Here is a 15,584-nt window from a genome sequence, read left to right as displayed (position 1 = left end):
TCTCTATTATTTCTTTTTTCAGTCTATGTATTTGGTGAGTTGTTGATCTATTGGGTTGGAATCCAAAGTGAGTATCAGGTATAATATTGTTGTCTTCTATATGGGTCCGTAAATGTATAGAGATTATTTTCTCTAATATCTTTCCAAGGCAGCTCAAAAGGGAAATAGGTCTGTAATTTTCGGGCTTTGAGTGGTCTTTTCCGGGTTTAGGAATGGCAATAATTTTAGAAATTTTCCATTGGGTGGGAAAATAGCCAATGTTAAGACAACCGTTACAAATTTTAGCTAGAAACACTATTGCTTTTATGGGAAGATGTTTAATTAGTTTGTTATTAATTCCATCGACTCCACAGGATTTTTTGTTTTTAAGATTTTTTATAAGCTCCAATAGAGTTTTAGGTTTGATCAATTGTTGTGAGCTTAATGAGTGTGTGCGATTCGATGCAAAGAAAACCCTATTAGAGTTAATAATTTTTCTCTCTATTGGGCTTATTTTATCGAAAGTTAATCCGTGAGCCTTTTGGAAGTGTTCTTTAAGAGCGTTGCTTTTCTCAGACGCTGTAAGTAACTTTTGGCTCTCGATGTTTAAGGTTGGGATGGTTCTTTGTTTATTTTTTATAATATTAACAAAATTGTATAATCTATTGTTATTATTATGCTGCATGTTAATATTGATAAGTGCGTTAGACCAAGCAGCGTTCCGTACCATAGACATTTTTGAATCAATCTCATGTTTAAGATAGTAATAAGTGTTTCTATAGTTTAAATTTAATCGGTGTCTTTGCCATTTCTTCCTGTATTTGTTTCTTAGTTTGATGAGTGATATTATGTGGTCAGGAATTATGATTTTGTATTTTCCTGGAATTACTATTGGGATAGCTCTATTTTTTGCTGTCGATATGGTCGTGGTAAGAGTATGGATCATATTATCAATTTGTTCGGGAGTTCTTATGGCGTTTATGTGTGTAGTGGACAAGTCAATTGAATTATTTATTATATTTTTATACAGATTCCAGTCTGCTTTACTGTAGTCGGGAATTCCTTTATCAGGAATGGTATTTGTAGAAGATCTTTTTAAGCTAAATATAACTGGTAGGTGATCGGACGTGAGAGCAGTGATTGTTTCTAGTTGGGTAAACGATCTGAGATTATTAGTCAGTGTTAAATCAAGTGTGGACGGATTTCTATTTGGATCTTTTGGTATGTATGTGGGTTTGTCAGGGTGATAAATAGAAAATTGTCCTTTTTGTGATTCCTCAAAAAGAAGTTTTCCTGCAGAGTTTGATGAAAGACAGTTCCAAGACTTGTGACGAGCATTAAAATCGCCACAGATGAAAAAGCTTTCATTAGAAGCAGTAATTCGCTGAATATCCTGCTTGAAAATAGAAAAATTGGTGTTTTTCCCCGGGTGATATGCTGCAACCAAATTCAAAGTACCTTGAACTGTAAATATTTTAATGCCAATGGTTTCTAAAATCGAAAGTTTTAGGTGTTTTGTTTGTTGATGTTTTAAATTGTTTTTAATTAGTATAAGTACTCCTCCCTTTGGGCCTGTTGTTCTGTCTACTCTGTATGTTTTGTAACTTGGGATGGAAAATGTATTAACTGGTTTTAGAAATGTTTCTACTATCAGCATGGCATGGATATCTTGGTGATTTAGGTAATGAGCCAAATCATAACGTTTATTGGCAATGCCATTGGCATTCCAGTAGGAAATTTTTAAGCTATCATTGCTAGTATCCATCACGGGAAACAGAATTTAGCTATTACTTCTATGATCACTGTGATCTGATCTTGTTTGGTTTTGCATTTTTTTAGTTTTTGAAAAACTACTCCTACGATTGGAACAATTTCCTCTGCATTAAAAAGTTCCTGATCTCCAGGCGTGGTGTTTTGGGTTTCAAGATTTTCAAATCTTGTAGTTTTTGTGTTTATTTGCTTCCAACCTGGAATTGGAGCGGAAAGAGGAAGTGCTGGGAAGTTATTACTAACCATGTTGAATCCACTTGATGGCCTAGTTAGCGTTTTGGTAGTCTTAGGTGCAGGTCGCTTTGGACACCCGCTGTAACTGGCGGTATGGTTTCCACCACAGTTAGCGCACTTTAATTTGTGCTCTGGTACTTTCCCGTCGCCTTTTGATGGCCCTGCTGTGAGAGGACATAGATTGGAGCTGTGTTCTTCCGCACACTTGTTACATCTGGCGATGCGATTGCAATTGTTCGCACCGTGGCCGTAAAGTTGGCATCGTTTGCATTGCATTGGACCTGACCTTTTGGAGAAAAAACTCCATTTCACTACACAGTGGTCCAGGGCCGGGATTGTTCGTAGTAGCTGCATGCTAGTGGTACCCGCACGAAAATGCACTAAATATACGGCTTGATCGTCGTATCGTTTTTGCTTTATAGCTAGTTTTTTGACACTAGTTGGAGCTAGATTTTCTTGTTGAAGAATTTGCATTACGTCTTCAGTAGGAAGTTCATGTAGACCGTATAACACAACTTTCGTTGATTTGTCTTCCTCTAACTGGAAGGTGTGGAACGCAATATTGTTTTGTTCTAAATGCTTTTTCAATTTGCGGAAGTCGTTTGTATTGGTTACTAGAACATTAGTACCGTTATTTGTCTGTTTCGTAGTATAACGCACTACGCCAGCTGCTGTTACACACTTGTGCACGAATTGTACCGATGAACTTTTCACTACTACTGGTGGAACTTTGTTATTGCACGACGCACTGATGTTAGTGGCATTGGGGGTTTTTGATTTGTTCGGGGCACTAGCCTGGAGTTTGGTAACATCTGCTTCGCACTCGCTCAGCAACGCAAAACTGTTTTCGGAGCGATCGGATCTGCATTGTTGATCGTCCGATGCGTCAGTCTGTGTACTCAGTGGTACGATTCTGGGCCTCTTGCCCCTGGGTCTTCCTTTCCCTGCCATCGTGATGGCAGGCGTGTGTGCTATTTACTACTGATTCAGGTGTGTGTATTTGTATTTAACGACCCAAGAGATAGGCGAAATTACGTCTGTTCTTGATCAGGTCTGGATCTAGACTGACACTTTAGGTAATCATTTTACCATTTGCTTTGCACTTCATTCTGTGCTCTCGTCGGGTTGTCGAGGACCTTATCCTTCAAGTATTTTCGCCACTCGAAGGATATCGAGCGCTGGGAGATAAGAATGATTGATTTTCCGGCTTCGAAGACAACGGTGCCTCTTAGCTTAATTACCTGAAGACTTAAGGGAAGTGTAATGAAAGAAATTAAAATTATTTGTTTGTTAATTGCGTAGTTTATAATTTAGCATTGATAAAATTAGTGCGAGAGAGACATAACAGATCTTTCAATGTAATTACTCTGAATTTTTTTTATTCAGTTTTTTAAACATATTTAATCAATAAGTTCCTGCTTTAAAAGGAAGCAATTTGCCCATTTTAAGAGCGAAGAGACTACTTATAACAACATATTCACTGCTGACTGCTTTAAAGTAGAGCGATATGCCTATATTTAGAATGCAATTATACATTTGGAGTGGAAAATATATTAAAAACTGAGATTAGATTTTACTACCAGGAATGAAAGCAAGATAACCTTCCTTAATTGCTTTAGTCTTACCCTTCTAAAGATCGTACCGATAATTGTTCTGATTGATTGCAATGAAAACGCATACCTCTCAACCTGCCTATCAATCGCAAAAGTGCTTTAATCAATCCGATTGCCTTCCCGAGTAGTAGTATCAGTGGTGAGCAGGAGTGATATATTTCACCCCCCGTATCATCACATCGTGCATTTCGTTTGATCAACCGGCCGACGACTTCCTGTCGGCAACCTGAGGACGGCTAGAGATGAATAGCTCCCCCAAGCTTTGTAAACACAATCACCATAAGATCCAGAAAAGGAACCATCAAGAATATGCTGTCCCTATATTGAAAGCAGCTGTATGTGCTGAGGAGTCTTCCCCCCAACTAACCCCCGCTGTAGGTGTGGGGTGCGGGTATCGTCGACCGGCAAGACGATAATACGACCCAAAGGGTCTCGCCGGACGTTATTGAGCTGTAAATCTTCGTTTTGTCATGTGCACGTCCAAACCAAACATTGCCGAACGGAACGGAGGCCCTTTTATCGATTCGACCGGACCCGCAAATGCACGCATCCTAGAATGTGTGTGTGTGTGTGTGTGCTGTGCTGCCCTTTTCTTCCCCGGGAGCGCAACCAGTCGAGTAAACCGAGAATTACAAGGCTGAACGATGCTTTGCTTCGATGAACTTGGCACCTTTGCCTTTGATGGTGCCTTTCCGGCTCCTCGCACCATCAACCAACGCTCAGGATCGGGAAAGGTTGAGCACAATAGTGCTGCTGCTGCCAGTACTACTGCTGGCCTTTTCCTCCTGTGAAGGAGATGTTGGTGGAATGGCTGGAAAATACCGAGAACCGCCGGAAGCTGTCGCATTGTATCGTCACTCACGCGAAACAGCTCTTCAACGTACGCGCGTCTCCTCGGGCTTCCTTTTACCACCGCCGATACTGCCCCAAAATACCGCTCGATGAACTTGTACTATGTGCTCCGGCTATCCACGCTACAGGTCATTCGGTAGCTCTCTGGTTCCCGTTGTCGGATCAAACTTCATCCCTAGGCGCAGCCGTGGTGTGTGCCCCTGGTTTTTGGAGTGCCGGCTGGTAAAATGAAGAAGGACACGCTATATTTATTCGATGCCGCCCTCAGGATGATACCGTTGACAACGGGACAAATGTATGAATCCGTGTGTGTGTGTGCCCGGCTCGGAATCGTTCGCATGACTCGGGACCGGGGTATGCACTGGTTGACAGCTGGCGAATTTGAGATGCCTGCAGCATTGTAACACGTCTCCTTTGAAACGGGCCCGGGTTATGGCTGGTGCTGCTAGGTCATAGGTTTACGATGTGTTGGATTCGATGAACGGCGAACATCCGATTCTCTACTACTACTTTGTGAATGGAGTAATACAAACGATCAGAGGCTGTATGCAGTATCTCTCTAGCCGTTGAGCCTCCGCAATCGAACTGCATCATATTTATTTGCTATTGGAAGTTGATCGAACGTGTCGAATTGACACAATATTTCTGGCGTAAATTTGCAAGGGTCTGTGTTTTGCTGTCGATGTAATATCAATAATATCCTACAGATCTTAAAAAATATGTTTTAAATTGCGATTGCATACTTTCAGGCACCACGAGAGGCGCCATGGTTTCAAATAGGTGGAGAGGCTTCCAAAGTGCAAATTAAAACTGTAATACACTTTAGAAGCTTATATTTCGGCATTCTACAACATATTGGACATCAATTTTCTAGGCTACCATCTTTAGTACTCTTTTTAGTACTGACAAATGACACTTCTCTTAAAGACATCCTCGTTTAGTATCAATTTTCGATACTTTACCCATTAGTTTTGAAAGTTGTCTACATAATAACTAGAGCGACACCAACATTTAAAGGCTCACATTGGAATGCACCATTAGGTATTTTACGCCAAACTGTAATTCTGATTATTCAAATTCCTAAAACTCTGCCCCAATACTTACGGAGACGGCCAATTTAAACCAGTAAAACTTTGCATGTGTTTTCCAGGAACTAGCAGCATCCTGCTCGGAAAACTATATCTAAAAAGTGGAGCTTAACATGTGAGGACAAATTCCTTTTGCATGTTCCCTCACCACGATTACGTCCTGATGGGGGGATGTAATGTGTGCAAGCATCATCGTTCTGTGCAAGTACGGTGCTCTATATAGGCCTAATCGAGCGCCATCATCATTCACTCACCTCTGGCAATGATTTCCTTTCAAACCACAGGACATTCGCCTTCTTCGTCCTCTGCTGGCTGTAGAACACGATAACGGTGTGGGGTGATTACGAACGATGGTTTTCGTTGTAAAATTCGGCCTGAAAGACTTTCGCTCCTCTAACTCTGCTCAATGAATGCTGTCGTTCACAGGGGCTCTGCTCTCGGAAGGCTAATTCTCTCGGCAGCAGGCGGGAGGGAATGAGCCAGGTGGGTGGGTGGGTGGGTGTGTGAGTCATTTTGATGTGGCTGCCGGGTGTACTCGGCCCCGAGCTGCCGTGTTCTGTTGTGACATTCCGACTGAGATGTAATGCTGGCTCTATGGGGGCGGTCGGTGGTTCCCTTTTGCCAGATTCTGCAGATTTCGTACTAAAAGAAAGCATGATGGCAGAACGAAGCAAAGTAAATGGAGGGTGGGTCCAATGTGTCCCCGGAACAGAAGGGCAAAATGTCAAAGAGTTTTCACACAAAAAAAAAAAGTTCCATCACCCATACACGCCGCCTAACAGGAGAAGTTTATCTTTTCGCAGGCTCTATTCGAGACACACACGGCACGACTAAACCGGCGTTCACATCACACCGGTGTCACCAGAAAGCATTCATACATTTCGATATTTACATTCCATCTCTGGCATCGTCGTTGCATCATCAGCGTTCTTAGCCTTCAGCACTGTGTGTCGTCGTCGGGAAACAGAACCCGTGGTGACCTTATTCTTCATTTTCTAGCATAATCATTCTAACGCATCAGAAAACATTGGCGCTGAGCGGTAGCACGCTCTGGTCTATTCGTCTGCCCTGGCTCGAGTCAGTCGAGTAGCGAGGTGTAAAGCGAAGAAGGGCGATATTCGTTCGCCACCAGTCCCCCGGCTAGCTTTCGTCTCCTGCACAGTATATACGCGTCATTATACGCGAACAACGACCAATCGGGGAATTCGTCTAGCGAGATGTGATGCGCGAAATCATCATCCCTATCCGTTGATCCGATGAGGCGTTGTAAGCCAGGCAGTAGAATATGCGAAATTCGGGCATGCATAAGTAGCCTACATCAGCGACATTTTCCGTAGAGCTTGCTCCTCTCAGACATGCTAACCACACACACATGCACCGCCACAGCGCACACAGCAGGTCATATCATCGAAGCTCCGAGACATCATCATAGCTCTTTCGGGGCTAAAATTCCATTCGTCTTCTTTCTGATGGGCGGGCGGGATGCTTCGCTGAACTTTCCGTTAAATCTACTGAATATGGCATACCATAATGGCGCAGCGTCACCGGTCACGGAGGGTGGATGGACGGGGGATGCAAGGCAGCCAGCCAGCCAGCTGGTCGTCTGTGGCTGCCGACAGATTTCGATGGCTGAATGAGAAAAGTCCTCCTCCGCACGCTCTCTCTCTCTACATTACCGTGCTCCTGAAAATTCAAATGCAGAAATTAAAAAAGAATTCCCAGATATCCGCTGATATGAGCAGATTTGTAGCGCTATGGCGGGAAATGTAAATGGCTTTCCCTGCTAATTAGAATGGTTAATTAATGAGAGCGCTTTTTAATCGCGTGACAGCAGCTCGGTGGCTTCCATCCCAAAACAACGGCGCGCGCCGTGCTCGTTGGTGGGTGAGTGAGCAGGCCATGATGTGCTATAGGGCCCAAGGGGATGGGTAAAAGTTCATGCGAAATATCCGGTCATGATAGGCAATTATGATCCGGTTTCGGTACATGGGTCGCCCTTTAACGGACAATTTAACGTGGAATGGTAAGCTTAGGCTCTACTGGTGGAAATGCGAGAGATGTGGAAAGGATATTATTGAGCCCCTTCGCCACATATCAATTGGGTGGAAAATATAAGCTTTAATTGTTTGCTGCTGCTGCTGCTGCTGCTGGTGGAGTTGGTTGCGTCCAGTAAAAAAATGTGACAGTGTAATAATGTGTATAATTATCACATTTTGTCCGCTCGATGCTTTAAAATCACAGTTTTATTGTTGGCTGCTGTGGTTTGGTCGACTGAAGCTCAATTCAATTAATCATCGCATTAAAAAATGTGGTTGGTCAGAATGTTCAAAAATATGCCACACTGGGAAACGAATTTGTAATCGCAAGATTTCTGATGTGACTTCACACGTGGTTGTGTGATTAATTACCGTACGACGTACCTTTCCCCGCAAAATAACGACGTGTCAGATGCGACTCATGCTAATATTTCGATGGGAAAGACGTTTTGTGTTGCGAATTGCATACCTATAGGCTTGTAAATTTTTATCCACATACATCTAACATTAGCCATTCTACATCAGAGCAACAGATAGAGTGCAATGTAATTGTGTTATGCTTATTCAGACCTATAATTCCCTCTCTTTGATAGCAGCGATTATTACTTCCACAGTGGCAAATCAGACTTACACAAGGCAAGGTTACAGTAAATTCTGAGGATCGCTAGTCAAAGTAACTAGATACAAAATATTCCTGCAGTCTATCGTGGAATCCACCCAATACCCCTGGATGAGTCCACGAGGTTCTAAAAACAGGTGTTAGATGAGTAATGTGATTATCTTTTTGATCTCCCAACCCGATCCCTTTGAACCTTATTTCTGTTGAAAATACCCACTTACTGACTTACTGGACTTACTCTATTATAGCTAAATAAGCTTAGTTTTCCTAGTAGTTTGGAGGCGACCCCGGTGATAGAGGCGACTACGGCGTCGGTCCTCATATGACAGGATTCCGGACCTTTCCCCCGTGGACTGACTATCCCCAGATAGTGAGGACTGACTATCCAACTACGCGGTATCGTTAAGTGGTATAAGAAATGGCAGGCATGACCTAAGAGGTCGTTAGGCCAAAGAAGAAAAAGAAGAAGCCTAGTTTAAACCTAAGGACAACTATTTCTTGATCATGCATCAAGCTTTTATTATTGAATACTGGATCTGGACTATTGTCAAATTCAACGAATCGGCTAATATCGTCAAGTCGGGACTTGTGGCCCACAGACGCATGTCCACTAAATTGGAATTAGTGTTAGTACAGTCACGCAGTAACACCGATAGGATCCAGGAAGCTGAATTCCGGCGCCTTATGGTGACATACCTTCTTCGAAATTTTATCAAGCCCAGGAAAGCCGGTGGTCTCAAAAAGACGCCTAAATTTATGCAATTTTTACGAAAATTACCATTCCCAGGATGATTTATTGAACGTTTAAATTCTATACACCATTTCTGTGGGATAGTAGCTTAAAGTATTCAAATCCACTAGCTAAACTTAGCCTATCGTATCGAATAAAGTTAACTCCATCGCTCCAACAGCAATCGAATCAAAGCACGCGCACACCAGCTGGAAAGCGGAAGCCCGATCGTTGTTGGTCCACCACGAGCGAGGAAACAATTGCCTAGCGCCGCCGGTGGTCAGCTGCATGTTCCGCGAGTGAATCGAATCGCTGGCAGAAAATTGAGTCGCTAACTTTATTATCGAGCGGAACAAAAACCATAGTGGTGGCGGTCGTTTCATAGGGGATAACGAATGAAAAACCCTGGGTGCTTCCAGCGTTTGGTAGGTATAGGGATGAGTTTCGCCGCTAATGGACAATTGTTCACTTGAATTGTCGTGACACGGACGGGGCCCCCCCCACCCAACCTTTTACCCGATACAATTATGTTGGGCAGCTGTGTGTATTGATATTAGGGTGGAAGGAAAAAAGACGCACAACCCTCACACGAAACAATCGAACGCAATTGACTATTAAAAGTTAATTGTTTAAAGTTAATTTATGGTTGCGGTTAGCTCTTTTTTTTTTGGTTGGGACCATCCGTTTTTTTTTCTTCAGTCCGAGTAGATTAAAATGGTATCACTCGGAATATACACTCCGCCTTATGACTGGCAACGATTTACGAGGTGCCTCGCCTAGATGGAGCTCTTCCAGCGAAACAATTATGGTGTGCTCCACATCGCATCGGGGGCAATAATGGTCGCGAGCGTGCAAATATTGTTCCACCCAAGATTGCGGCATGCGGTATTTGATTCACAGTTCTTTTTCCTAATCTGGCCGAACGCATTCCTGTCACGTTTCCTTGCGTTGCGTGTGTGAAGTGTACGTGTGTGGTGGAGCGTGGTTCCAGCTCAACACATGTGAGCTACTTTCTTTCTTTTAGCTGTTTTGCAAACGCTCCAACAGGATTTACTCGAACTGCATTACACTGCATAAGGAAGGTACTTTGATTATTGAAACTGTTGGAATTTTGCTATACAAAAATACCATTTCAGTAACCACCGAGAAAAAAGGCGGCTGCGATCCAAAAGTAAATGTTCAAACTCATCAATCTTCGGTGTTTTGTGAGGTTGGTTGGGTTCCCCTTTAACCGCAGGTTCGCGGTTTTACTCTAAACCCAATTTTGTACCATCCTTACATTCTCTGGGAACGGCCAATCCAAACACTCCCGATGGTAGCCCCCAACCGTTAAGCTCCAGTACTCCAAATTTGGGTGAATCTTCATTTTTTCCCACAGCTAGAGGCAAAACTTTGGGCTTGTGGTGGGATACCCTTAAACGCTAGTAACCGCAACCGCGTTCTGCGGACTTTGGTTTACTTTTTAGTGAGAGAGAGAAAGAGAGAAAAAATCTGGGTATGTGTGAAATTGGTTTGTTGAAACCAGGAAAGCTAAAACGTACACACAGCAGCAGCAGCCAACACACAGGAATGTTTCGAATGGTTGTTTGGTTTTTACCTCCTTTTGGCCACGGGACTGTTGGTCAACTCTTTGCTGGTTTTGCTAAGCGTTATTGGAGATCCATCCCCTGCCTTTTCCATGATAAAAATGGATAATAGAAAGAATTTGGCCCAGTAGCTCTCATTTTGGAGGTTATTGATTGACCTCACAGATTTTAGACTGTTCGGTATTATTCTCATGGCATTATCCCTCACGTCATATCTCTCAGCTTGTTCCCCACCGAATTTAGTCCTTTGCCAGGATAAGGAATAGTTCTCCACGTCTCTATGTTCGACTTTATTTGCACATTTAAGGTGTACATTCAAATAGATGGCATTGCTCATCTTATCCAAAGGTCTTTGGAAAAAGATTGCCACACAGAGACGTTTGCATGGACGGTGCTGGTATCATAATAAATTTGGGATCGTAATTCAAATCTTAATCTTGGATGAAGCATATTTGGGTAAGGACTTTCAAAAGAGGTTTAGTAAAAAGAAAACGATCGCTGGCACTTTGGTTGTCTTTGTTGAGCGATTATCATATAAACGGATAGTTTTGCATACAAATTTCCATCTTGTCCAGATCTTCCGGACCTAAACCTTTGGTCGGTTTTGCTCCTCAATTTCTGACAATATACCTTACTACCTGTTATTACTACGGTCAGGGATAACACTCGTAGTACGAAGTAGTGATGGATCATACGACTCTTTTCACGGATCGACCCGGAGTCGACACGTCGCGATTTTCGGACGACCCATGGATTAGACTGATCTCGTCGAAATCACGGGTCAACCCGAACTCGCTACACCCACGGGTCGACTCGAACCTACTCCAATCCGGTAGGATCGGGTCTACCCGCCCAGCACTGGTACGAAGCGATTCTCCGATTGAAATGGACCTCAGGGTATACGGTAGCATGCATTAAGAATTGATTACCTACCTAAAAAAACAAAAATTTGGCATTTTAGTCTATCAATTTAAGCCTTTAACAATAAGTTAATCTCTTTCACAGGCCAGGCGATTTACAGCTAATTTTCGATCGTGATCATTTGAAACATTTGTTCTGTATTTGCACTTGATGTTTTCACGATAAATCCTTGACTCTTCTTCTTATTTTTATTGGTAGCAGAAAACGGTAATAACACTCCATTTATCTACAATAGATTCAAGGGTTGACTACTTCCACCTTCAGCTTTTACTCTGGATAGTCGTTCTTCATCACCTCCCTAATAAGGCTATTGAAGACCATTCGGACGCTTGTATCCATGTGTGCTGTTTAAATATTATCATTTGTTTTAAGTCAATCTTAATATATTTAAATTTGTATACCTTTTACTAATATTTGTTTATTTTTCTTTTTCTCTATAATTACAGAAAATCTCACTGACTATCACGCAATAGGCCACACAGCTCTTACTGGAAATGAAGAAAACAACCGTTCAACAACTGGCTTTCCTTTGGCTCTGACTTAGCTCTCTTCAACAACTTCATCGCGCACGGTGCGCATAGCAAAAGCACACACACAGCCACAAATAATGCAAAAAAAAACCCCAACCAGAGAAACGGAGAACCCGGGGGGGTGTAAAAACAGCTTCCCGGATCCGCGCAATGTACAGTTTTAGTTGATAAGCTTGTTAGCGTACGCTCAGATGTATGAGACGCGTGTGGCATACGAGACGAGCGGAAGAAACAGCCTTAGCATAATGCGACTCCTAAGGAACGTTTTCTTTTTCACGCACACGCACGCTCCAATCCCTTAATCCTTTCTTCCGTGGTTGAAGGTTTGATTTTTTTAAGCTTTAATGTTAACACCACACCGTACCGATATCCTTAAGCGACGGACGATAGTGGAAAGATGGAAAATGGGTGTAAGGACAATCGAGAATATCACACTCGGATCGATATGCAGGAGGTGAATATATAGCGTACCAAAGATTTAGGGTTGAGCCCTGTGCCTCTTGCGTTTGCGTGTTAATGTTGCCTCCAAGCGCGAATGAGTTGGACTGGACGGCTTAGTTAGGCAAAACAGCCTAATGTGTCTATGCGCAAATGTGATCTCGATCTCGGGCGTGTGCGCATCCGTTTTACGACAGCTAGCTTGTAAAGCAAATAACGACTAAGAGAAGTATTTAGCTTTTAAGTTTAGCTTTTAATTTTCCAATTCCCAAACTCACCTACTATACAACAAGCATAAAGTGGCAATAGAAAGCAGGAGGATCGAGGGAAGGGCCGTCGTTGACGGCGGCGCAATACACATTTTCATAAACCATAGTGTGCAATAGGGATAGGCAGATAGCAGGGCCGAACGCGGCATTGCAGTAATCACCTCATTAAATGATAACGAACAGCAAGCAGAAACAAGCATCCATTACACAACTATACAACAAAATCATATCAAAACTGAAATAGAACGAGGAAATGGACAGTAGAAACAACAGAAGAAGAAAACTTGGACGAAAACAATAGTAGTAAACATTCGTCAAAAGGGATGATATGCTATGAAAGGGATGAAATTTACATACGTTTTAGGGTTTGTTTTTCACCATAAAATTGCTTTCTTCCCTAATTTTTTCCTATTTTTTTTCCGATTGGAAGATGTATCGTGAAGCATACAAAATCCCACCGGTTTGAAAAGGCGGTTAGAAGGATTAGAAAAACACTATAGATGAACGAAATCAATCCCACGACTCCCGGTTAAGTCTTTTACCACAACCTCCCAGGTCTATCCATCAAATATCCAGTGAGCGCCAACTTGATCGTATCGGTTGGTGTTGCTTTTCTTCCTGCACGCGCTAGGAACGGCGGTTCCACAAACATTGAACTATGGGCCAATGAGGTTAATTTAGTTATGCGTTACTCATCCACTAACTTACTTTCGAAGGAGTAATGGGGAATAACGTGGTGGTCAGGGCATTATAACATCTCCAACAGAGGGCGAAGAAATGATACACAATTTATTCTGTACAATACTCTCGGCTTCTTCACGGTACAAAAAAGGGACTGAAGAAAACAGGGGAAAGCCTTTTGTCTTACGTTACGTTATTTGCTTCGAAGAAAAGCGGTAAATTCAAGCCCCAGTTTTAGGCGGGGGGAGAGTATGCGGACAAAAATCCTAGTAGCATATGTGGTTGTTAAGGAAACTGTGAAAAGGTTGACGAATTGAAGTAAAACCGTGTAAAAAAGGATCGTAGTTGGCGCGATTATTTGTGTTGAGGTGTAAAGCTTTCTTAAGATCCTATTTTGTTTAATCTGTTTTTGGATTTCAATGGGAAATCAAAAAGGAGTATGTTAAATGCATTTAAATTGCTTAAACAGAAGCAAAAAATCGTTCAAAAACGCGAAAAAACAGACCTGAAAGACAGAGACTGTAAATCTGTAAAGAAAAAAGGATAACATAAGAATGAAAAAGAAAACGATCCAACTTAAACCAAAACACAACAACACAAAACAAGAAAAACAGGTGCATCCCCCCCCACTCAAATCGATAGGTTTTCCCCCGCCCACATTTGTATGTAGTGTTACTTATATATAAGCGCAAAGAAAAGTGATTAAAAAGAACGGGACAAACCGAAGCACGAGAAGGCAGAGGAGAGGCAGGAGTGGAGTGCCGTTAAATTTTAAGTGAGTTGCACGTGAAATGTATCACGTAGCGCGAAAACAGGCCATTTGTACAGTTCGAGTGCATTTTCTTAGCGTGTTAAGAGCATGTTTGAGAGGGAAAAGGGGGGGTTGGAAGAGAGAAACCCCCCAACAACATACACACAACACCATACGTTGTATCGCGTAACGAATGCGCAAACAAAAACCACAAAGATTATATTACGATATAAAGAGAAATAAAATCTTACCCGTAACACACCGAGTGCAGGTGCAAGAATGATGAAAGTGTCTATTTTTTATTTTGACGAAAGAAATAATTTTAAATAAATAAAATAAAGTAATTTGTCCGTATGAGCAACCCCTGTGCGAGCATTACGGCTGCTTGGTGAGAAAACCATAATTGGCTGCGTCCATATCACGCACGCAGCCACCGTGGTGAGTATGCGATTTCAATTTCACGTACGCATTGTAGCGCGAGAGCGAGAGAGCGGTCTTGCTGCCTATCTCTCCCCCGTTCGCAGGACACTAGGCGGTTACTAGGCAAAAGTGCTACCTCCAAATTTGGATGCTCTCCTGTTACTGCAGGGTGCATTTTGAGCCGTTTTCGGTGGAAATTTTCTCGCCCGGGATCCCTATCGTTTTTCTCTCGCTGCACGGACGTTGATCAGCTGGTACTACCTCCAATTTTACATGCTCTACTGTTACTTAGAATGAAAACAGGGCACATTTGTTCGATCTTTCTCTCCCGTTCGGTCGCTTACGGGCACAGGATACTTGCGGGCGTTATCAGGCAAAATGTTACCTCCACTGTTGAATGCTCTCCTGGTACTGCTGAGCGAATTTTGGTGCCGTTTTCGGAAACAAAATTTCGTGCTCAATCGTGCTTTTCTTTCGCTCGGCGTTGGTAGTGATTCGATTTCGGAAATATAATGCGGCGGATAGAGACAGTGATAAGCGGACGTGGATCAGATGTTGCTTTGTTTTATTGATTGAGCGCGACCAAAGGATTTTCTATTTTTTTTTAGCATGTTGTTCTTTCTGGGCATGTGCGAATTCAATGAGAGGATTGTTTTTTGCACTTTTGTTGAGCTTTATGATAAGTAGATGAATAATTTACTTAAGATATACTTACCACATTAAAAAATACTTTTCTCAACTGACAATAAAATAAACGTTTTACGCATATAGTTAGAGCATGTTTTAGGTATAAAAGTATGATTTATTTATTTTATACATACAGATTTTTTGTTAAAGCGTGTTATACCGCATATGTAATTGTTTCTTCTGCTAACTTACATTTGCTTATCTTGCTTCGAATAATTCACTAGTCGTAAGGGATAAAATTCCTCTAGTGGTAGGACAATATGGAGAGCTACGTATTTATTTATTCTTTTTTTATTAATTTACTTATTTTAACAATAATCGGATAGCTTGAGAGCTTTGTGCTGAAAATTGTGGAGTACTTAGTACATTAAATCCCTTAG

General features: G+C 42.2%; 1 protein-coding gene across 2 annotated transcripts in view; it reads left to right on the top strand.

Moving 5' to 3' along the window:
* The window catches only part of LOC118506433 (heparan-sulfate 6-O-sulfotransferase 2), an 80,008-nt gene extending 65,628 nt beyond the window's left edge, over positions 1 to 14,380 (top strand). Inside the window, exons 7-8 of one of the 2 annotated variants that reach the window (XM_036043552.1) lie at positions 23 to 34; positions 11,875 to 14,380. The gene's annotated coding sequence lies outside the window, so the exon portion shown is untranslated. The remainder of the gene's footprint in view (positions 1 to 22; positions 35 to 11,874) is intronic. The other variant, XM_036043551.1, reaches the window with a different exon arrangement.
* The last annotated feature ends 1,204 nt before the right edge of the window (positions 14,381 to 15,584 follow it).

The sequence above is a fragment of the Anopheles stephensi genome, chromosome 2 (assembly GCF_013141755.1).
Source record: "Anopheles stephensi strain Indian chromosome 2, UCI_ANSTEP_V1.0, whole genome shotgun sequence".
Lineage (NCBI taxonomy): Eukaryota > Metazoa > Arthropoda > Insecta > Diptera > Culicidae > Anopheles > Anopheles stephensi.
This window is presented reverse-complemented; position numbering and strand designations above follow the sequence as displayed.